Source organism: Trachypithecus francoisi, unplaced genomic scaffold (genome assembly GCF_009764315.1).
Source record: "Trachypithecus francoisi isolate TF-2019V2 unplaced genomic scaffold, Tfra_2.0 Lachesis_group15, whole genome shotgun sequence".
Lineage (NCBI taxonomy): Eukaryota > Metazoa > Chordata > Mammalia > Primates > Cercopithecidae > Trachypithecus > Trachypithecus francoisi.
Window position 1 is genome coordinate 85,982,483 of NW_022681460.1, and position 22,405 is coordinate 86,004,887.

A 22,405-nucleotide genomic window follows, 5' to 3' on the forward strand; every position below is an offset into this window, starting at 1 on the left:
AAGTGACACTTAAAAAGAGATAACCCCTCCTCCTTTAATTTTACTGATAGGAAATTTAGTAAAGTGAAATAAAGTAATTTACTTAAAACTACTATTGTTTTCGTAACTGGAATTACAATTGGTTCCACCTATTCCAGAACATTTTTCACTATACCACTCTGCCTGTTTTACTTTATCTACTGGGGAAAATTTATAAAGTATTGTTTTCCTCTAGGAGGACTTAAAAGATCATTGACTCCGAGGGTTAAATCTATCTAATTATAACTTTGAGTGAAAAACTGAGACCACCCAAACACAGCTGTTTAGTTAATTTGGCCCAAGCAATTGGAAGAAGTTTGAAAACCATTATGATGTGGCTGGATTGTTGCCATTTTAGGGTTATTTGATGTGAACCTGAAAGGAATAGAGGTTAAAAACACACAGCCATATCTGAAGTATTTCTCTTCTGCCATATTAAAACCAATAAATCCATTAAAGCTTTTAAAATGATTTTGCCGAAGTAACTATCTCATCTCACATGCCAAATTCCTTTTACTCTGGAATATATTTGCTTCATTTTGCTGAATTCCTATAGGAATTTGTAGCTGTGTAATTCCTTTAGCAGTTGCTCATACACAGTCTTACGGCATTTATTCCAATGTCACCTTGGAATTTGACCTGTTTATTAATGTTAACTTTCCATGAGGTTGTCTGTGTTAGCGGTCTAGGTTATCAGCTCCTCAGGGACAAGACTATTGTATTGCCATTCCCCTTCTTCTTTCTCCCCTCCACTTTCCCTCGACTCCGTAGTGCTAGCAGAGGGCCTTGTGTGTTCTCATTGCTAGGACTTGTCAAAAACGTTCTGAGTGCATTTGGGGCTAATTTGAGGACAAGGTCTCTTCTCTATGTGTGTTTATAGTTGTGCTGGCACTAATGATCGAAGGAATGCCTCTGAAGAATAAGCAAGTCTGGCATGATTGGCATACTTTCAATCAACAGGTAGTTAAAGTTCTTTTTGAGGCAGTAATACTGGCTTCAGACTCACATTTATTTGCATTTGACCTTAGTCTAAATCTAGAAAAATCTCTATATGACGGCTCAGGTGAATTTGGTGAGATGAGAAGGAATATCTGAACAATAGATGATGGAGAATCATTAGTTTTTGTTTTGCTTGGAAATACTCTTCCACAGAAATGTTTAGAACATTAAATTTGGCATCCTAAAGACTTATTGACAATTTTGTGCGTTTCTTGGCTTTCTTTATCTTGAAGGAAGAATTGAAGCTGGTGTGGGGGCAACGGAGAAATTTAGTTTCGAAAGTCTAAGGAGAGCAGGGAAAAAAGGAAGTGACTTTTGTTGCTGGGATCTACTTGTAGGTAGGGAAAGAAGGACAGGAAGAAAGAATGGAAAGAGATCAAGAAATAAGGGGGATAAACAGCCAAATATTAGGGTGGGACTAACTCTGAAAGTCATTTTGAAAAGTTGGTTATACTTTTGGTTCTTTTCCAGAAGGTTTTCAAATGCATGGGGTGGGTGGGGAAACTCCAGTAGAGATGACAGCTTAAGTGTTGGAGAAAGATGATGGAAACTGGCCTGAGTGGCTAGATAGAGTAGGAAGAAACAGAACTAAAAAAAAGAATTCTTTTTTTCTGGCAGCACTCTGCACTTCTTATAATGCTGTACTTAACTTGTTCTCTAGTGTTGTACCAAAAAGTTTATTCAGTGTAATATAAAGAATCTCTGTTTTGACTGACTGCTTGCTTGCACATGCTTGTTCACTCTCACGCGCTCTCTTTCTCTTTCTCTTGCGCTCTCTCTCAGCTGCTTGTCTCAGAGGAGGCATTGGAGCTCTCCCTGTCCCTCAATTTGTTCACCATGGAAGTGTCAGGATGTAGATGTGACTGATTCTATGAGCTTCTGGAGAAGCAGCCACACCACTTTATAGTCTAAGCACACTTGAGTGATAGCGTGTACGCACACATGTACGCTCTCTTCTCTTAGAGAAGTGTATAGTTGTAATATACTTGGCAGAAAGTTTCTTGCGTTGCTAGAGTGGGATCTCATTTGTCTTTAGTCTTTATTCATTATATTTAAATAATAATGGAGCTGCATTCTCTCCAGATCATTTGGAATTATTTGTCATCTGTTTCTGTTTGGCTCTGGAAAAAAATAAGTAAAATAATTTGGGAATTCATTTCATGATTGGAGAAGCAATGCTGCTTCCTAAAGATGTTTATGTTTACCTTTGGGCTCTATTATCTGTCTCATTATTTCCTGACCCAGCGCTGGGCCACCTCTGACTTAAGCACTAGGACTGGATTGTGTCAGCACTGTACTTAAGGCGTTTATCGTAATCCAGGCGTCCTTGGATTGCACGGTGCCAGCAAGCAAGGTGGTAGCAGTGATCACAGCCTGGGCTGCAGGTGTGAGTTCTGAGGAGGTCTATGGTTTACCCAGTGAATTTACTACTGATAAATGTGAGTTGCTGTTTTCCTTGGGGTGCTTGGTTGTGGGGCAAGTGGTATTTCTGTTATTTACTGTGTTATTGTCCTCAAATGGAAGGATTGCCTGTGAATTTTGTTTCATAGGGTGCCATTAACCCATTGATGTATGGTACAGGTTAGGATTTTGGTAGTTGGGTTGGCCAGATTTCCTGGAAGACAGCTTGTATTTTTCTTCCTGAAAGTTATGTGTAACTGTTACAAATTATATTTGAGGGGTTGCAGAAGAAAAAAGTAATAGCACATTTCTTGTCTTATGCCTCAGTTGTGAGCTTTCCTGGATAGGCACCCTTCACTTTTCCAGGCATTCTGTGTTCCTATTTTCTGCTGTGATTTTAGTACCAACTTGAGCAGTGAAGGAAGAAGATCCCCCCTACCCCAGTCTCATAAATGTTATACACGGATGAGAGATTATAGTGATGCTTGTATTTTTTTTGTTTTTTACAAAGCCACTATTCCACATCTTTATATGGTATTTACATCTATAGGAAATTGGAAAGTCCACAGTGAGAGGTACATTGGGAAGACAGAGATAACAAGAGGAAAGTGTATTTGGCAAAAGTGAGCTCCATTTGAGAAAACACTGAGGGGTAAATTCATTCAGAAACGTGAGCTTATCACCTAATTGATTTCAGCTCATTGCCTGGTTGATTTAACATGTTTATGCAAATGAGAAATACCTGGCAACTATTTTTTTTTGCCAGGAGGTTAGGTTTCTGCCTTTCCTTAGGATATTGTAAAAAGCTGCTATTTCAGTCAGTTGGCTTAGTCTAAAATTTCTTTGATTCTCCAATATCTGCACAATAAAGGGTTAGCTAAGTTATTTTCTTGGGTCCTTTCCAGATGTAAAATTACTATGATTCAGGAGGATTGTATAACCCCCCAATTAATTTTAGCATGTCTTCTAGAGACATTTCTAGTTCCTTCTTGCTTTTCTTAGAATTTGATATCTTTTGAAGCTAGTGACCCAGTAGGCCAGTCTTAATCCATGAGAAGCAATCACGCAGGGTGAAGATAGTAAATACCATGCTTCCCACATTTTCTTAATAGGAATCTTAAAAGATGACATGAGATTTCTTACTACAAATGGGCCGAAATAATATTTGTTCCAGTAGAGTGCTGTTTGACTTAATATTACAATAACTTTATTGAATCATTAAGATGATTATCTTGGATAATAGAAAAGTAAGATTATAATGCCTAGAATGGTTTGAAAACTTAGGCATGCTGGATTTTTCTTATCGTTTCTTTCTGCCCAACATATATTAAGTAGAACTTTGTGCAAAAGGGTATGTTTGGTTGCTGTGGTGCATACAGAGATAAATAAGACAGACTTGTTTGGTAAGGTGGATAAGATGGGTGCATTGCGCCTGAGTGTAGGAAAGGAAATGCACAGCTTTTTACAATATCCTAATCATAGTAATTTAAGACAGACTTGTTTGGTAAGGTGGATAAGATGGGTGCATTGGGCCTGAGTGTAGGAAAGTACTATACACGAGAAATCACTGGACTCTGAGTACCCTACACAGGGTAGGGGATGCTGTGGCATCTGGGAGAGAGAAGAACAGCATTGAGCTGGGGTAGGCAGGCAAGTCATAGCCTGGTAACTGGACTCTACAGTGGTGCTTGTGATTATGGGCATTCTACTTGGGTGGCTGCCTTTTGAGAAGAGGCTTGAGGATTGAGCCTGGAGACAGTGGCTTTTACCTCCAGAATGATAGCATTCATCCTGGGCAGAACTGAGCATACGTCTGGAAAAGGAGAGTCAGGCCAGAGTGTGGAGGACTCTATTCGAGGTGAAAGAATTGCTTTCTGGGTTTGCTTTCGTCCCTCAGTGGAGTCACTGAGGTTTCCGGCACAGATGAATGATATGATCAGAACTGGTGTTTAGGAAGATTAGTTGGGTAACAGTGTTCTGGGATTTAAACTAGGATTGACAATTTATGAAACAAATAGTCATAGGGAGAAAAATTTACCTGTTGCTAACTTATTTACTGGTTTTATTTACTATAATCAGAGTCTACTGTTTGTAACTATGACTGAAGTTGTTTTGCACAATATAGAAGTCATCAAATAGTTTTTTAGAGTACTGTCCACTGAAGATAACTAAGCACATAAACCTCAGATAAAGTGAGGAATAATCAGTTTAGTATCCTGATTATCTTTTTCCATCCATCCAGTCTATTCAGACATGATATTTATTTTGTAATTAATCCTAACTCTCATCATTCCTTCTCTTCGTTTTTTCCCTAAGGCATTCTTAAGCTACTCTTTTAACAGTGTTTTGAAAGTGTTACTTGGTTGGTCTTGGGTAGGTATATCCCAATTTCCCCCACACCCCCAATTCCTTAAGCAACTAGCTCCATTTTTGTATGATGTTATAGGAAAGTTCTTGTCCCATTTTTGAAAATAATTTGTCCTTAATCCATGTGAAAATTATTTGATTTTCATAGTCTTGGAATTCAAAGTATCTTGGAAAGAAAGTCAAAGTCTCATAGCTAGTAAGTGAAGGAGTTGGAATTGAAATTCAAATCTGCCTGATGCTGAGCTATATCTCTAAGCTTCAATTTCCTTACTTGTAAAATGGAGTCATTGGTAGTATTTCTCATAGAGTAGTCATGAGAAATTAAATGAAATGATACACATAGATTGCTTATCATAATACTGTTATTGCTTGTTTATCAACTACCTTTTAACAGGAATTATAGAAATACAGGGCTTATGAATCCAAAATTAATTCAATTGATAAGGTTATTTTGTGCTTTTTTTAGTTATAATTTTATTTGCAAACTTAACATTTGCAATTACTCGATTTTTAAAACATTAGGTGCTCTTATATACAATAATGAGTGAAACTTGTGTCCTCAATAGTTTCTTTTAATTCTTCCCTACAGACTGTCATTCTCCATGTTTAGCTCTGTTTTGTGTTAATTTTCACTGCTTTTCCCCCCCCGAAATGCAATAGTCCTGTAGTGTCCTACTAGAAACATTGTTCTCTTTGTTACAGCTAAAGAAGTCCCTTTGTCACTCCTTTGAGACATTCTGCAGATGCCATTTTACAGTCCTGAAAAATATGTCCCTGTCCGTCTTGTGCTGTGTTAAATTGTGCATGTATTGTGCTTGATATTTTAATGAAGTCGTAGAGAAAATTTGACAGTAACACTTGTCATATAACAAAGAAAGGCTCTTTCTTGATCTAATGTAGATATGTGTTCCCTGATCCCTTCCTAGCTCTGTGTGGTCTGAAAGTAGATCCCCCTACACTTAGATGTGACCTCAGATGGTTGATGCTTTTTAACTACCTTCATAGGAAACTGTTAAAACAACTTCTGAGCAGGAACTCTTAAGTCTTTTGTTGATGTGTATTGCTTTTTAAAGACCTCTTAATTTACATGATCTTAATAGCATTTTAAGTGGCAAGTACACTTCTAATTTGCTAAGTGGCTTTAATCCTTGTATTAAGAACTGAGGGAAAAATCTCCTGGGAAATTGCTGTGATAAAATCCAGGAAATTCCTTTCATTCTTTTAAATCCAGTTAAAATCTAACTTAAAGAAAAGTCCTCTGATGTAACAGTGTCTGAAAGCTGCTCAGAGTCCAGTGATTTCTTGTGTATAGTGCCAAGCTCAAAGAGGAATAGTATGAATGTAGCTCTGTGTTTTTGGTAAATCTATACCACATGACACAATACCAGTTTATTATAACTTTGTTGGGACTTAGTTATCCTGTTTTATACTGCCCTTAAAACTGTTAAGGAGGGCCGGGCTCGGTGGCTCATGCCTGTAATCCCAGCACTTTGGGAGGCCGAGATGGGTGGATCACTTGAGGTCAGGAGTTCAAGACCAGCCTGACCAACATGGTGAAACTCTATCTCTACTAAAAAATACAAAAATTAGCCGAGCGTGGTGGTGCACCCCTGTAGTCCCAGCTACTTGGGAGACTAAGGCAGGAGAATCACTTGAGCTCGGGAGGCAGAGGTTGCAGTGGGCCAGATTGCACCACTGCACCCCAGCCTGGGTGACAGAGTGAGCTGTCTCAAAAAAAGAAAAGAAAAGAAAAACTGTTAAGGAGTACAGAGTAAAGGGCGAAAACTCTACACTTTTAAATTTTAATGGACTTTATTTAAATTTTTGAAAATTATAACACATGTTCAGTGCAGAAAACTTGGTAACAGAAAAATGCAAATAAAGCAAAATTTCCAGGTACCCACATTTCAGGAATAATTACCGTTACCATTTTGGTTGAACATTTTTAGTCTCTTGTCTATAAATATGTTCGCATAGGTTAAAACAACAGCATTATCCTTTTAAACTCATTTGTTTTCCCTTTGCAAAATAGGGTGATGCATCGCCACAAATTCTTAAGGTAGTAGGACTTAATTTGGGAAGTGTTAATCTATAGGACATTCATTCGTTCATTAGATGGACTCATTTGAAAGTTCACAGTTTGTAGAAAGTGTGTATATTTATTACCTACAGAAGATGTGTGTCAGAAAGACATAGGCTAGTCATTCTGGATGTTTTCCAGGATCATATAAGTGTAACAAGTCTGTATTATAACTCTTAAAAAGGCTTTGAAGCAAGTAAAGATCTGATCACATAAGCCCTGACCTGTCCTGGAGAGCCGGCTCACTGATTTCCAACAAGAGCTGATTCTGTGCTCGCCTGACTCCTGTCATCTGGGGTGGAGGTACACAGGGGTTCCAGTGTTTGTTTATGTCTGGGCATCAGTTGGGCTTGTTTTATAGAATGATTCCAAGCTCTTGATCATGCCATTCCATCTGTGTCTTTTAAAGATAAATGCACAATTGGTACAGGACAGATCCTGTTACAGTAAACTTTATGGCAGAAACCAACTCTTTATATGGATGTTCTTTTGTAGCTAAGGGATGTAAGTGAGAGGAAACCCTCCAAGGAGGCTCAGACACTGGGGCCAGTCCCTCTCCCCAGAAGAGACAAAGTTTCTCTGGCTTCCTTGTTACTCTGAGGTCCAATGGGAAGAATATTTACTTAAGATATACAGATAACAGAACAGGAAAAACAAGGTTCCTTATCTATTCATAACTGTGCTATTGAATTTATATGTTCCAATATGGTTAACCTGGAATTTTAGGGGGACAGTGGGAGGAGATAGACAATGATTGGGAAGCAGGATATGACAGCATTCCAAAATATGGCTGAACTCAAACTGCTTGAACAGAGCTAGTCTAAATCATGAGAGTGAGGTCAACCATAGGAGGAGGAAAGGATCAGGCAGATCATGACAAAGGGAAAGTTAAGTATGACAGCTAAGTTAATTTTTATGAGTGCTACATTTCACCTTTTTGTTCAGATATATAGTATGTACTATGAACCCCAAATATCTGAGACAGGTCTCAGTCAATTTAGAAATCTTGTTTTGCCAAGGTTGAAAACCTGCACCCGTGACACAGCCCCAGGAGGTTCTGACGACATGTGCCTATGGTGATCAGAGCACAGTTTGGTTTTATACATTTTATTTTATTACTATTTTTGAAACAGGGTCTCACTCTGTCACCCAGGCTGGAGTGATTTCACCATATTGGCCAGGCAGGACTCGAATTCCTGACCTCAGATGATCTGCCTGCCTAGGCATTTTTTTTTTTTTTTTGAGACATAGTCTTGCTCTGTTGCCCAGGCCGGAGTGCAGTGGCGCAATCTCAGCTCACTGCAAGCTCCGCCTCCTGGGTTCACGCCATTCTCCTGCCTCAGCTTCCGAGTAGCTGGGACTACAGGCGCCCGTCACCATGCCCGGCTAAGTTTTTGTATTTTTAGTAGAGACAGGTTTCACCGTGTTAGCCAGGATGGTCTCGATCTCCTGACCTCGTGATCTGCCCGCCTTGGCCTCCCAAAGTGCTAGGATAGCAGGTGTGAGCCACCATGCCCGGCCAGCCTGTTTTACATATTTTAGAGAGACATAAGACATCAGTCAACATATGTAAGATGAATATAGGTTCTTTCTGGAAAGGTGGGGCGGGACAACTTGAAGCAAAGGCGGGACAACTCAGTGGGGAGGGGGATTCCTGGTCATAGGTAGATAAGAGACAAATGGTTGCATTCTTTTGAGTTTCTGATTATCCTCTCCAAAGGAGGCAATTGGATATGCATTTATCTCAGTGAGCAGATCGGTGACTTTAAAAAGAATGGGAGTCAGGTTTGCCCTAAGCAATTCCCAGCTTGACTTTTCCTTTTGGCTTAGTGATTTGGGGGCCCCAAGATTTGTGTTTTTCACAGTACATACACTTTTCTATATGTTTAAGTATAGTATATAAACATGTGTATCCTTTCAGTGAGTGTAGTCATAGAGACGTCCTTGTCTGTCACACTTCAGTTTTTATAGGTACAACGGCAGACACAGTCCTTTTGTTGCCTGGGCAGACCATGCAAAGTCCAGTTGACCTGTTGCATCTGGAGGCCGTCTTTTCTCATACAACACAGTCTGCAGGGGCTGTTCATTCCTCTGGTTCCATTTCTGTCCAGCCCATGTGTCAGTGGTGAATCCCAGCGTTAGGTTTTCCCCAGGACATACTCTGCCCTGCCCTCTCCTGTTGCACAGCCATATCCCAATTCTGTATGTCATTAGTTGTGTGGCTCGTGGGTAGATGATCAGGTAAGTGATTTTCTGGGTCTCAGCTTGTCCTTGAAGTGTGATTCCTGATCAGATCTAACTGCCCCTGGTTCCTTCATGCACTATGTTACAGCTCAGGGTCGTCTTGGAAAAGGGGCTACATTACTGTTAGCCCATTTTAGTCTTTCACATTCTTGGCATCCTGCTTACTCCGCCAGTGGATTTTGCTGGAGTGGTAGTGACTCCCTGCTGGGTTGGTTTGCCATTTACTAGATGTCTCTTTCACAGCCTTGTGATTTGTAAATGTGTGTACCATAAACTCACAAATAACTTTATGATGTTTCTCCCAACCCCAAGTTTTATTCCTGGTATACTGTGGCTTAATATCGGTAACAGAGCTATTGTTAGGTTTGGTCATATACTGCCTATTTTTAACCGTATACCTGGAAGCTTGGGTTGGTTTTTAAAAACTTTTCATCCAAGCCAAGGGTAACCCTGATGGTGGCAGGTAGGCCAGTATGTTTTAAAAAAATTAACACTGGGGCAACCTACTCTGCTTTACCTTTTCTATAACCAAATAGACAGGAATGAAAGATTCTCCTCGGGCCCTGGAAGCTTAAGGGAGTGAATAACTCCTCCCTCCTCAGGCCCAGTCCCAAGGAGCAAGGTCACTTGCGCCAGCAGCCAGCGTGCGTCAGCAAGATAGCAGAAGCAGGAAGAGAGCTGGCCGGAAGACACATACCCCCTGAAGATGGAGAGGGAGGCCGTCTGGGTACTACGTAGCAGTTATGTCAGACCGAGACACTTCCTGTTTACAGGAGACTATAAAACCCCTGCCCCGTCCTCTTTGGTGCTGACGCCATTTTAAGCCTCAGCCCGCCTGCACCCAGGCGCTCATTAAAGCAGCGTGTTGCTACACACCCTCTTGTGTTGTGTGTTGGCGGGCTCTCAGGGTTTGAACCCATACAAGAGCCATGCAGAGGCAATTACAAGTATCTGTGTTTCAGAAATATATGCTGGGTTTCCCAGAAGATTACCTAATTTCCCTAGGCCAAGGAAGCCTCATTTCATATTTCTTTTATCTATAGCTACTAGATGTCATTTCTGGGTCCAGTAATGATCTTGTATTTCTCTCTGTGCAGTAACACCTGGTGGTATATATACCTTTTTGGGGTATTATAAAGGTGACTAGGATCAAATATTTAATTGTAATAGTGAATTTTGTTGTTGCCAATTAAATTCATTATGCTTACCACTGTAATAACACAAAGATTGAGAATACAGATTTAAGGAACTATCTTTGGTATTTGTTTTTCCTTATTATGAAATAAATTGGTGCCCAGTCTTACTGTGTGCCAGGCTAGGGATTCAAAGGTGAGTAAGAAGACTGAGCTGCTGAGTTCACAGTAAGACAGACTGATATTGAGAATTCAAATTGGGGCTGGGTGCCCCGACTCATGCCTGTAATCCCAGCACTTTGGGAGGCTGGAGGCTGAGGCGGGTGGATCAAGAGGTCGAGACCATCCTGGCCAACATGGTGAAACCCCGTCTCTACTAAAAATACAAAAATTAGCTGGGTGTGGTGGCCTTGTAGTCCCAGCTACTTGGGAGGCTGAGGCAGGAGAATCGCTTGAACTCAGGAGGCATAGGTTGCAGTGAGCTGAGATGGCGCCACTGCATTCCAGCCTGGTGACTGAGACTCTGTCTCAAAAAAATTAAAAAAGAAAAAAAAAAAAAAGAATTTGAATTGGTAATTTCAGTAGTAGAAATACATGCAGAGAAAGGACAACAAAGTGAGTCCACATAGAGAGAGGAAAGGATGAGGAATGATGGCTATACTGAGTTCATTTTTTGTTTGTTTTACTGGGATTTGGTTTGTAGCTGTACACCACTTAATGAATTAGGTGCAATTATTGATTAACTCATAAAATGTTCCATTGACTACCGACTACAAGCCTAAGTTATTAGGGTGTGGGGCGTACGGATGTAAGGTTGCTGGCTTTTCCCTAGGGATCCGATTGCTTGAGTGGCAGCCAGTCAACAGCAATTTAGTGGTAAAGAGAAGGATGCTGGCGATAGGAATTTGACCAGCAAAACTGTGGATACATAAATTTTTCATACTGAACCATTTTGCTTAATATTTAACAGAATCTTACCACATATCAAATATGTGAGAGTGTGAATCCTTTTGCAAATCACCCTCTTAATAATTACTCAAGAAACATGTTGAGTCAGTGAATGTATCTTTTGTGTAAGAATAGATTTTTACAAATTGGTATTAACATTCGTATTATTTGCTACTGGCTGTCCTTCCATAGAAAGATTTTCTTTCTTTTCTTTTTTTTCCCCCGCTCCAATTGAAACTTCCAGGAAGTATCACTCTCCTAGGATTTCTGTCCAAGTAGTTTTCTGAAGCCAATGGGTGGGTGTATGTTTAGATCCAAGAGAAACAAATTATAACCATGGATGTGAACTTTTCACAGTCTTCTCAAAATAAAAGCTTGAAAAAATATTTTTTATACTTTTCTTCTGCAAAGACCAAATCTCTTTCTGAAGAGGAATAAAGCAAGACAACATGTTAAACATATATGCATCTTCATGTTGTTGACCCCTTCCCTAATAATTAGCAGATACCTCAAAATGTTTATTGAGTATTTTTGGCCATGATTTTAAATTTTAAAAACCAGTACAAAGATGTAGCTATATCAAGTCCAACAGAGCTTAAAGGTAAAAAAATAAAAAAAGTAGATATGTAGTGAAGTTCAAATAATATTGGACATTGCTGTTTTAACAAATGCGTTTTGAGTGTCAAGGAACAAAATACTGCAGGATTAGATTTATGAGGGTAAGCCAAGTAAAATGTGGATGCCTAGTAGTAAGAGCTTTCTACTGTATCAAACATGAATTAGACATGTTGAAAGCCTCTTAAATTTATTAAATAAGAATGTGATTGGGAAAGGGTGAAGGCTCTGTAAATGTAATGCCCCTGTAAATGTCTCCTTGGTATACCACACTGATTGGTTTCTTAAGCTACTTGCCTCCCATATGACTACCACTGTGTTTTGTGTGTGTGGAAGAGGACATAGCTGTAGGAGTACACATTACTAACCTGGTAGATGGGGGCAGTGGAAATCAGGGTAGAAAAGGAGTGTGACAGCCACAAAACTGACATATTTTAACTTCAGAACTACTGGTGTTTCCAAGTCATGGACTTAAACCAAGATTGTACTGTTTGGTAGGTGGTTCATGCCTTTAATCTCAGTACTTTGGGAGGCTGAGGCTGGCGGATCACAAGGTCATGAGATTGAGACTATCCTGGCTAACGTGGTGAAACTCTGTCTCTACTAAAAATACAAAAAAACATTAGCCGGGCGTGGTGGCAGGCACCTGTAGTCCCAGCTACTTGAGGGGCTGAGGCAGGAGAATTGCTTGAACCCGGGAGACGGAGGTTGTAGTGAGCCAAAATCCTGCCCCTGCACTCCAGCCTGGGCGGCAGAGTGAGATTCCATCTCAAAAAAAAACCAAAAAAACCCCCAAAAAACTGTATAATTAATAAGGTTATAAGCACCTTAGGACATTTAATTATATGTCCTCAGTAGAGTATACCAACCATACTCATTTGTATTATTATGAGATCTTTGTCTAGACTTTTACAGACTTTCACTCTTGCACTAAACAGAGCACTTCAGTTTTGCCATTTAGGGCTATCTCTTTATTTTACCATCAAAGTTAATTCTGTATATCACAATTTGCTGCTTCATACCAACTCTCTGTTCCCATTTTTTTTTTTTTTTGAGACGGAGTCTCGCTCTGTCTCCCGGGCTGGAGTGCAGTGGCCGGATCTCAGCTCACTGCAAGCTCCGCCTCCCGGGTTTACGCCATTCTCCTGCCTCAGCCTCCCTAGTAGCTGGGACTACAGGCGCCCGCCACCTCGCCCGCCTAGTTTTTTGTATTTTTTAGTAGAGACGGGGTTTCACGTGTTAGCCAGGATGGTCTTGATCTCCTGACCTCGTGATCCACCCGTCTCGGCCTCCCAAAGTGCTGGGATTACAGGCTTGAGCCACCACGCCCGGCCTGTTCCCATATTTTTATCTTTAAAGTAGGTTTCTTGTACATAGACTAGAATTGATTCTTCCTTTTTAAACCAGTCTGACAATCTCTGCCTTTTAATTTATATCTTGAGACGATTTACATTTAATTATTAATATATTTGGGTACCATCCTGCTATGTGTTATGTATTTCTCCCATCTAGTCTTCGTTTCTTTTTCTCTTTTACAGCCTTCCTCTAGATATGTTTTTCTCTGACTTCATTTTGTCTTTCCACTACTGGCTTTTTTTTTTTTTTTTATGAGACAGAGTCTTGCTTTGTTACCCAGGCTGGAGTGTAGTGATGCGATCTCGGCTCACTGCAACCTCTGCCTCCCGGGTTCCAGCGATTCTCTTGCCTCAGCCTCCTGAGTAGCTGGACCTGCAGTCATGCACCACCACACTCAGCCAATTTTTGTATTTTCAGTTGAGGTAGGGTTTCGCTATTTTAGCCGGACTGGTCTCAAACTCCTGACCTCAGGTGATCGGCCTGTCTTGTCCTCCCAAAATGCAGAGATTACAGGTGTGAGCCACTGTGCCCGGTCAATCCACTATTGTCTTTTACTAGTTATATGTCTTTTTGTTGTTGTTACCCAGTCTAAATTGAACTCATTAACTTCCCTCCAGAAGAGCCTAGTCCTTTCTTGTTAACTATTTCAGTGAATGGCTTTACTGTCCCATTTCTCATTGTTCTTTCTTTAGCTTTCCCTTGCTCTCTTAATTCCCGAATGTCTTTGGCCATGTGTCTTCTTACCATTCTACTAATTGAATATTTCTTGAATTTGTCCACTTCATTCCACTGACACTTGCCCTATTCAGATACTGTAACTTGCATAAAGATGAGCTCACTCAGGGCCTAGTTTTAATTTTGATAACCAAAGAAACACAGATCCCAACATTGACAAAGAATTGACAAACTATTTAAGTTTTTAGTCTCTAGAGAAGCAAAAGAAAAGGTTTTGTTATAACAGCAAAACTTAAGAAAAATTCTCGTCATCAACTAACCTTTTTTGATTCTTCATTACAATATAGAGCAGACCTCAAACACTCTCCCTTAAACCAGTTTATTGCCCACCAAATATCAACTCTCTCGCAGTTATTTTAGCAGCTGTTCTTTTCTTTTTTCTACTCAGCCCATTCCATAATATATCAGTCAAGCTGTGTTCAAAATTGAAATTATAAAGGCATACTTCTCTTTGAGGGAGAGAGAGCAGAGGCGATGACTACCTATTTGTCAACCTTATATTTTATTTTAAACATGATACAGCCTTGTGGAGCTTGTAACCTGATAGGGAAGAAAGGCAAGTAGAGAGTCAATTGGGGAGAATAGAGGTTGTTCAAAAGAGTATGTATTAGGTGTGTGTACCTAAGGCATTTATCGCATGTGTGTCCACAATTATCTGGCACTTAATGGGCTATCAATAGTTATTTGCTGAATGAGTGAATGATCAATGAATGATCTGATATTGGGCTTCCTGTCCTTCATTCTTTGTTTTTGAGATGGAGTCTCACTGTCTCACAGGCTGGAGTGCAGTGGCGTGATCTTGGCTCACTGCAACCTCTGCCTCCTGGGTTCAAGCAGTTCTCCCACCTCAGCCTCCTGAGTAGCTGGTACTACAGGCATGCACCACCATGCCCAGCTTATTTTTTTGTTTTTAGTAGAGATGGGGTTTCACCATGTTGGCTAGGCTGGTCTCGAACTCCTGACCTTAGGTGATCTGCCCGCCTCGGCCTCCCAAACTGCTGAGATTACAGGCATGAGTCACCCTGCCCAGCCTCCTTTCCTTCATTCTTAGCACTTATCTTGCCTGTTGATTAGTTTGCCACTGAGATTTCCCTCCAAATATTTTTTCATTAGACACATGGAGGTGACTGTACCTTCTTAAGAAGGTAGACTTGGTCTACCACATTTAGTTCTTACAGCACCTTGATGCTATTCTTGTTATGCAGACTTTTATATATTTCTAGCCCCTTCAGATGCCCTGCCATAGTCTCCCCCGCCACCCCTCAGGAAAGCCTGGCTTTAGGTTGCTTTTTCTCTATTTTTGTATTACTAAAACTTTTCAGGAATAGTCACTTGTTTGGAAACAAGTTTTAAGATTAATACTAGTAACAAATGATAGGATCAGGGTTAATCTCTCATACCTCTGGGGTGACCCCTAAATTATCATCTTTACTCTTGATTTCTGTAATCTTCTGTAAGAACTTAGGTGTTACATCACTTCAAACTCAGTGTGCCTGAAAGTTCCAGAATCTTACAGTCTTCTAGTCTTCTGGCCTTGAATCTTGGCATTATTTTTTAGTTATTCTTTATCTGCTATTTAGACTTCAACTCCTGTGGATTATTTTCTCTTAAATACCTACTCTTTTTTTTGTTGTTGTTATTTTGGCTGATACTTACACCTGAACCTATTTTTATTTATTTATTTTTGAGACAGGGTCTTCCTCTGTCACTCAAGCTGGAGTGCAGTAGCCCAATCAGGGCTCACTGCAGCTTCCACCTCCTGGGTGCGAGCAACTTTTCCACCTCAGCCTCCTGAGTAGCTGGGACGACAGGCATGCACCACCAACACTCAGCTAATTTTTAAATATTTTGTAGAGATAGGGATCTCACCATGTTGCCCAGGCTGGTGTTGAAACCCTGGGCTCAAGCAGTCCTCCTGCTTAGGGCTCCCAGAGTATTATTAGGATTACAGGTGTGAGCCACTGCACCTAGCCCACCTGAGCCTATTTACCTTTCTGTCTGCATTCTTCCTGTTTCTGCTGACTACCCTTCCCAATTTTAGGCTCCCAAGTTTATCTTCTTAGAACAACATTCATTCATTCATTCATTCCTTCATTCATTCATTCATTCGACGGAGTCTTGCTCTGTTGTCCAGGCTAGAGTTCCGTGGCATGATCCCGGCTTACTGCAACCTCTGCCTCCCGGGTTCAAGTGATTCTCCTGCCTCAGCCTCCTGAGTAGCTGGGACTACAGGTGCACGCCATCACGTCTGGCTAATTTTTGTATTTTTAGTAGAGATGAGGTTTCACCCTGTTGGGCAGGCTGGTCTTGAACTCCAGCAATCAAGTGATCCATCTTCCTCAGCCTCCCAAAGTGCTGGGATTACAGTCATGAGTCACCATGCCTGACCCTCAGAACAATATTTAGTGTTCATCCTGCTTGGCCACAGTAGGCCCAGGAGACTGGAACCCATGTATACTGCTGGTGGGAATGTAAGTGCAGTCATGTTGGAAAGTAGTCTGGTGTGTCCTCAAAAACTTAACATAATAATTTGATCCAGCAGTTCTGCTCATAAGTATATGCCCAACAGAAATGAAAACACGACCACACAATAAATTATACATGGATTTTCATAGCAGCTATTCATACTGACCAAAAGGCAGACACAACCCAAATATCCATCACTTAATGAACGGATAAACACCCTGTGATACAGCCATAGAATTTAATATTATTGGGGCATACAAATGAAGGAAGTACTGATATGTTATAACATGTATGACCCTTGAAAACATAAGTGAAAGAAACCAGACACAAAAGGCCACATATAAGAATCCATTTATGTAAAATGTCCGGGATCAGGACATTTATAGAAACAGAAAGTAGATTAGTGATTGCTGGGGATAATGTGGTGTGACAGCTGGAGTATGAGGTTTCTTTTTTCTTTAATGAGATCAAAATCATATAACATAAATTTATTATTTCACCCATTTTAAAATATACAGTTCAGCGGTTTTTATTACATTTGAAATGTTCAACCGTTACTACTATCTCAGAACATTTTTATCTTCTCCAGAAAAAAATCCTGTACCTCTTAAGTAGTCACTTCCCACTCCTCACTTTCCCTAGAAGCTTCTGAATTTGCTACACCATTTTACATTCCTGCCAGCAATGGGTAAGGATTCGAATTCTCCGAATCCTTACCAACACTCCTTTTTTATTTTTTAAACATTGCTATCCTAGTGGGTTTGAAGCGGTATCTGAATGTGATTTTGATTTCCATTTTCTAATGACTAATGATATTTAATATCTTTTCATGTTACGATTGGCCATTTGTATATCTTCCTTGGAGAAATGTTACTGCTAGTTTATTGAGTATTTTTACTGTGAAAAGGATGCTGGTTTTTGTCAAATGCTTTTTCTGTGTCTATTGAGGTGATCATGTGGGTTTCCCTGCTTCATCTCTATTAATATGGTTTATTGGTTAATTTTCTTTTGTTGCACTACTCTTGTATTTCTGGAATAAATCCCACTTGGCCACGATATAAGATCCTTTAATATCCTGCTGGATTTGGTTTGCCAGTATTTTGCCAAGGATTTTTGCCTGTATGTTTATAGGGATGTTGGCCTGTAGTTTACTTTTCTTGTGGTGGTTTTGTTTGGCCTTTGTATCAGGCCCCACAGAATGGGTTAGGAAGGGTTTCTTTTTTGGGTGATAAATGTGGTCTAAAATTATTTGTGGTGCTGGTTGTACAACTCTGTGACTATACTCAAAACCATTTAATTGTATACTTAAAATGGGTGACTTGTATATCTCCAAGCTGCTACCAATCTCCACGCTGCTACCAAAAAAGCAAAACAAAAGAAAAACATCTGCAAGGAGCTTCTCACCTATGTTCTTTAGCCCAAAGTTTTTCTTCTGTTCTTCAAAGCCCTCAGCAGTCTTTCTGGCTGTCATATTTCAGCATTATCTCTGATTTATCTTTATATATAATTCTGATCCAGTGACAGTGGTCATTTTGCTGCCCGGCTCACCAACTCTTACTCCCCAATGACACAGGATTCTTTTCCCGGTCACTTTGCAAGCCAAGGACCTTCAACTGGTGATGTCCCATCTGGACCTCACTTGGTCATGCTACCTGCTGTAGGAGATGTCCCTTTCACTTGGCCCTTCCAGGTCGAATCTAGCTTATGCACTGGTTCCCGAGGTCTTGTCCCACACACTGGTTCCTGAGTTCTTGTCCTGTACCCAAGAATAAGGAGGTACACTGACAGTCGAAGAGTGAGCAAGGCAGGGAGTTTTACTGAGTGAGGAAAATAGCTTTCAGTGGAGAGGAGATGCTGGGTGGTGTTACTACTTGAAGGTGGGAAAGTCCCCCCAAATGTGGCTGAGTCTGGGGCTTTTATGGGCCCAGAGTGGGGTAGGGGCGGGTCATAGGTAGGTTTGGAAAAGACAACATTCAGTTGGTTAAAAAGCATTATTCAGAAAGAATCAGCGGGGAAAGGGTGGGCAAACAGGAACAGAAGATCTCACTCTGGGTTGTGCGTTTCATTCAGGACCAGCAGTCCTGGTCTTTCAGCTTTCAGGCTGGTTTTTTTGACTTGAAGGTGAGAGTTCACTGGGGACCTGCCCCTGTCTGTCTAGGCATTTGGCTGCCTCCTGTCACTATCACCAAGATCTTTGAAGGCATGTTGTCCAGTCTGCATCTTCACCCTGCCTTAAGACTGTTCCCATCTCTCTTGAATGTTCCTGTCCCTTTTTCCTACCAATGGCAATGCATTCTCCCTTTCAGAGTTTTATTCGAGTTTCTTCTATTCACCTTCTAACCAATAGTAATCTCTTGGTCCCAAGCCCCTAAATCTGGTGATTATGTTGTTTCAGTTAAAAAATAGAAAGGATGAGTGTGATCTAGAATGTATGTATTTTCTTAAGGAGACAGTGAGACAGAATATTTGAAACCAGAACTGTTCTGGGAAACCTGGTGTATGTGTTGGTAGTCCTTTAGGCATCTTTTTAAAAAATGCATTTACAGTTACCTCAAATTTATGGAGATGCCTTTTCATTTGGACTTCTCTGATCTCCCCAAATACAGTCATGTGATACATAACAACCTTTTGGTCAACAACAGAACACATATAGGATGGAGGTCCCATAAGATTATAGTGGAGGTGAAGAATTCATATTATCTGGTGACACTGTTCCCATGGTAATGTCATAGCACAGTGCATTACTCTCACATGTTTGTGGTGATGTTGGTGTTAACAAACCTACTGTACAGCCAATCATATAAAGATCTAGCACATACAATCAGGTACAGTACATAATACTTGATAATGATAGATGATTATTTTACTGGTTTATGTATTTACTATACTTTTTATCATTATTTTAGAATATACTTGTTCCACTTAACAAAAAACAAACTTTAACTGTGAAATAGTCTCAGGCATGTCCTTCAGGAGGTGTTTGAGAAGAAGGCATTGTTATCATGGGAGGTGATAGCTCCATGTTATTGCTGGTGCCGACCTTCTAGTAGTACAAGATATGGAGGTAGAAGACAGTGATAGTGATGATTCTGACCCTGTAGGGACTTATGCTAGTATGTGTGTTTTTATCTTAGTTTTTAGCAAAAAAATTTAAAAATAGAAAAAAGCTTATAGAATAGGGATTTAATGAAAGAATATTTTTATAAAGCTGTACAATATATTTGCATTTTAAGCTAAGTGTTACAAGAGTAAAAAAAGCTTTAAAAATGCAAGTTTATAAAGTAAAAAGACAGTAAGCTAAGGTTAATTCATCGAATAAAAATATTTAAAAAAATTTAATGTGGCCTAAGTGTACAGTGTTTATAAAGTCTGTAGTCAGGCTGGACATGGTATCCCATGCCGGTAGTCCCTGCACTTTGAGAGGTCTAGGCAGGAGGATTGCTTGAGCCCAGAAACTTGAGACCAGCCTGCACAACATGGTGCAATCCCATCTCTACAAAAAATAAGAAAATCAGCAGAGCAGGTGATGTGTGCCTGCAGTCCCAGCTACTTGGGAGGTTGAGGTGGGAGGATCACTGGAGCCCGGGAGGTTGAGGCAGAGAGCCGTGATCACACCACTGCACTGCAGCCTGGGTGAACTTTCAGGTGAACTCAAGACTCCGTCTCAAAAAAAAAAAAGTCTATAGTAGCGGACAAGTGTATAGTAACATGCCGTACAAGTTTGTAGCCTAGAAGTAATAGACTATGCCATCTAGCCTAGATGTGTAGTAGGCTATGCCATGTACGTTGCAAGTACATTCTGTGATGCTCGCACAAGGATGAAATCACCTTAAGGATACATTTCTCAAAAACATGATCCTCGTTGACACATTACTGTAGTTCTTCGTGTTCCGAAGAAAGGCATATACTGATATATCTAGCCAGTAACATTAAATGCCAGGCAAGCCTCTGTTGATACATATATATATATATGTTTGGAAGATAGAAACATCTGCAGTTTTCATTTGCGGTTCCTGGTTTCTCTTATGAAATCTTTTTGAGAACTTTATGGTACTAGAGTGGAAACAGCTGAATAAAGTCCTAATGATTATAGTAAAGTCTGTGGGCACATGTGAGATACTGGAAGGTGAAGCTGTTTACCTACAGGCTGCTTTTTGTAGTTCAGGCTATATAAGCATCATGGTGTGATGTCAAGTATGTATCTCACATAAACTAGAATTGGATTTACACGTGGTTGTTAGGCGGTTGAGCCAGAATCAAATTCAGTTTTGTCTAACTCCAGGACTGTTGATTAACCACTGTATGATTTTTGCATTTTATGCTTATTAAGGGAAGTTATTTAATTTCTCTGAGCCTCATTTTCTTTGACTACAGAATGAACTCGATAATATGTGCCTTACAGAGATATTTTGAAGCATAAATATGTTTGTAAAGCATTTAGCAGAAAGTTTTCTCACCAGCTAGGTAGGTCTTTTATTATTAGTAAAATATTTTCTTCAAGACAGTGACTCCAACAAAAAATGGTTTTTGAAAGCAAGTCTGAAACGTTGCATATTTCTTGGAATATTGAGTGCTTTACGTTTTTACACAAAGTTTTCAGTGTTCCGTTTCTCTAGAATTTAGATAATGTTCCAAGTAAGTCATTTGTTGGTCATTACTTTATTTACCCTCATTATTTGTTTGTTATTCTGAATGAATTGTTGTCAAAAAGGTAACAGAATTATACCCTCTCTGTCATTAACTTCCCTTCCAAAGACTTGGAGAATATCTGACACTTGCGGTTAACTGCGACTGTTACATATTTAAGCCTTAGGTTTTGAAGTTTATGGAATGAGGTTTAGAAAGGCTGATTTTGTTGTTGTTGTTGTTGGAAGCCATAATAGAAATAAACCGGAGAAGTGGTTATTGGTTTTCATCTTGGCTGCAGAAGAAGTATTTCTTGGTGTTGCTATAGAAACATAGTCAAAACTATAGTATTGAAAGCATCACAAAATAAAGCATTGATTTGATTACTTAAATTGTGTTTCTTGTGTCAGAGTTATTCCTAATTGACTTAAAAATGCCTTTGATTTTTTTTTATTCTTAGCTGTCATAAATATCCAGATACAAGTTTAAATGAAATAAAGCTCAAAATAAATCAGTGTTCTGAATATGAATAGTAATCATCTAAACTTTTAAAATCACTATTATTCCTTAGTAGTTTGAAAAAATAATTATAATAAATTCACATTTCCTGCTGGTGATGGTGATAAGTTATAATTTTAAAAATGTATAGCTTTATATATTTTAGCATAATTTTGGTTCAGTTGGGGATTTTGCATAATGAAAACCACATATGCTTTTTTCCTTCAAATTTTATTTGTATTTTCTTTTACCAATTTAAATGGACATGCTATTTTAGCTTTTTAATAAAGCTACAATTTGGATCAGTAGAAGACAGTTCCACTAAACAGTTTGTAGGGGAAAATAGCTCTGCTTCTGGCTTTTATAGACTCTCTTGCTCAAAGGAAGAACTGCTATTGAGTCAGTTACAACTTCAGTGGAAGATGTCTTGCAGCTGTGCCTTTTTGGTTTTGTTCCAGAGATAGTATTTGTGTGCGCTGTCAGAATGCCTTAAAGGCCCACCCTGGAAAGGATTCAACCCTATAAAAGGAGTTTTGTTTTATAACCTTTCACATATTCTTATGGAGTTCTGGTGGTGATGGTGGTCTTCATTATCTTGTCTTTTAAACTGGCATTTTATTGAGACACAGGCTTCACAGTTTGAGAATAGGAGCTACAGTTGTAGGTATTGTATCTAATAAAATAAATTTAGTCAAGCCCTTGGCACACACTATGAGGAAAACAAAACACCCTTCCCCAAACTTTGCAATTTCAGTGAATTATTTTTAACAACTTTTCTGCCTCTGTACTAATAAGGAGATTGGCACTCATTTGATTATTCTTCTGGGTAATTTATTTAATAGATATTGATTTACAAATCAAGTTACTATATGAGAAGAGTTTCAAACACCGATTACTTCTCATATTGAAAATTGTTCGG

The 22,405-nt window shown here is 39.6% G+C and overlaps 1 protein-coding gene across 20 annotated transcripts in view; it reads left to right on the forward strand.

The window, feature by feature from the left end:
• Positions 1-22,405, forward strand: part of EPB41L2 (erythrocyte membrane protein band 4.1 like 2) — a 226,669-nt gene that overhangs the window by 61,586 nt on the left and 142,678 nt on the right. The window contains exon 1 of one of the 20 annotated variants that reach the window (XM_033235476.1): positions 2,314-2,456. The exons of 18 other annotated variants lie outside the window; for them this stretch is intronic. The gene's annotated coding sequence lies outside the window, so the exon portion shown is untranslated. Of the gene's footprint in view, positions 1-2,313; positions 2,457-22,405 lie in introns of those variants that run through there. One more of the 20 variants, XM_033235458.1, reaches the window with a different exon arrangement.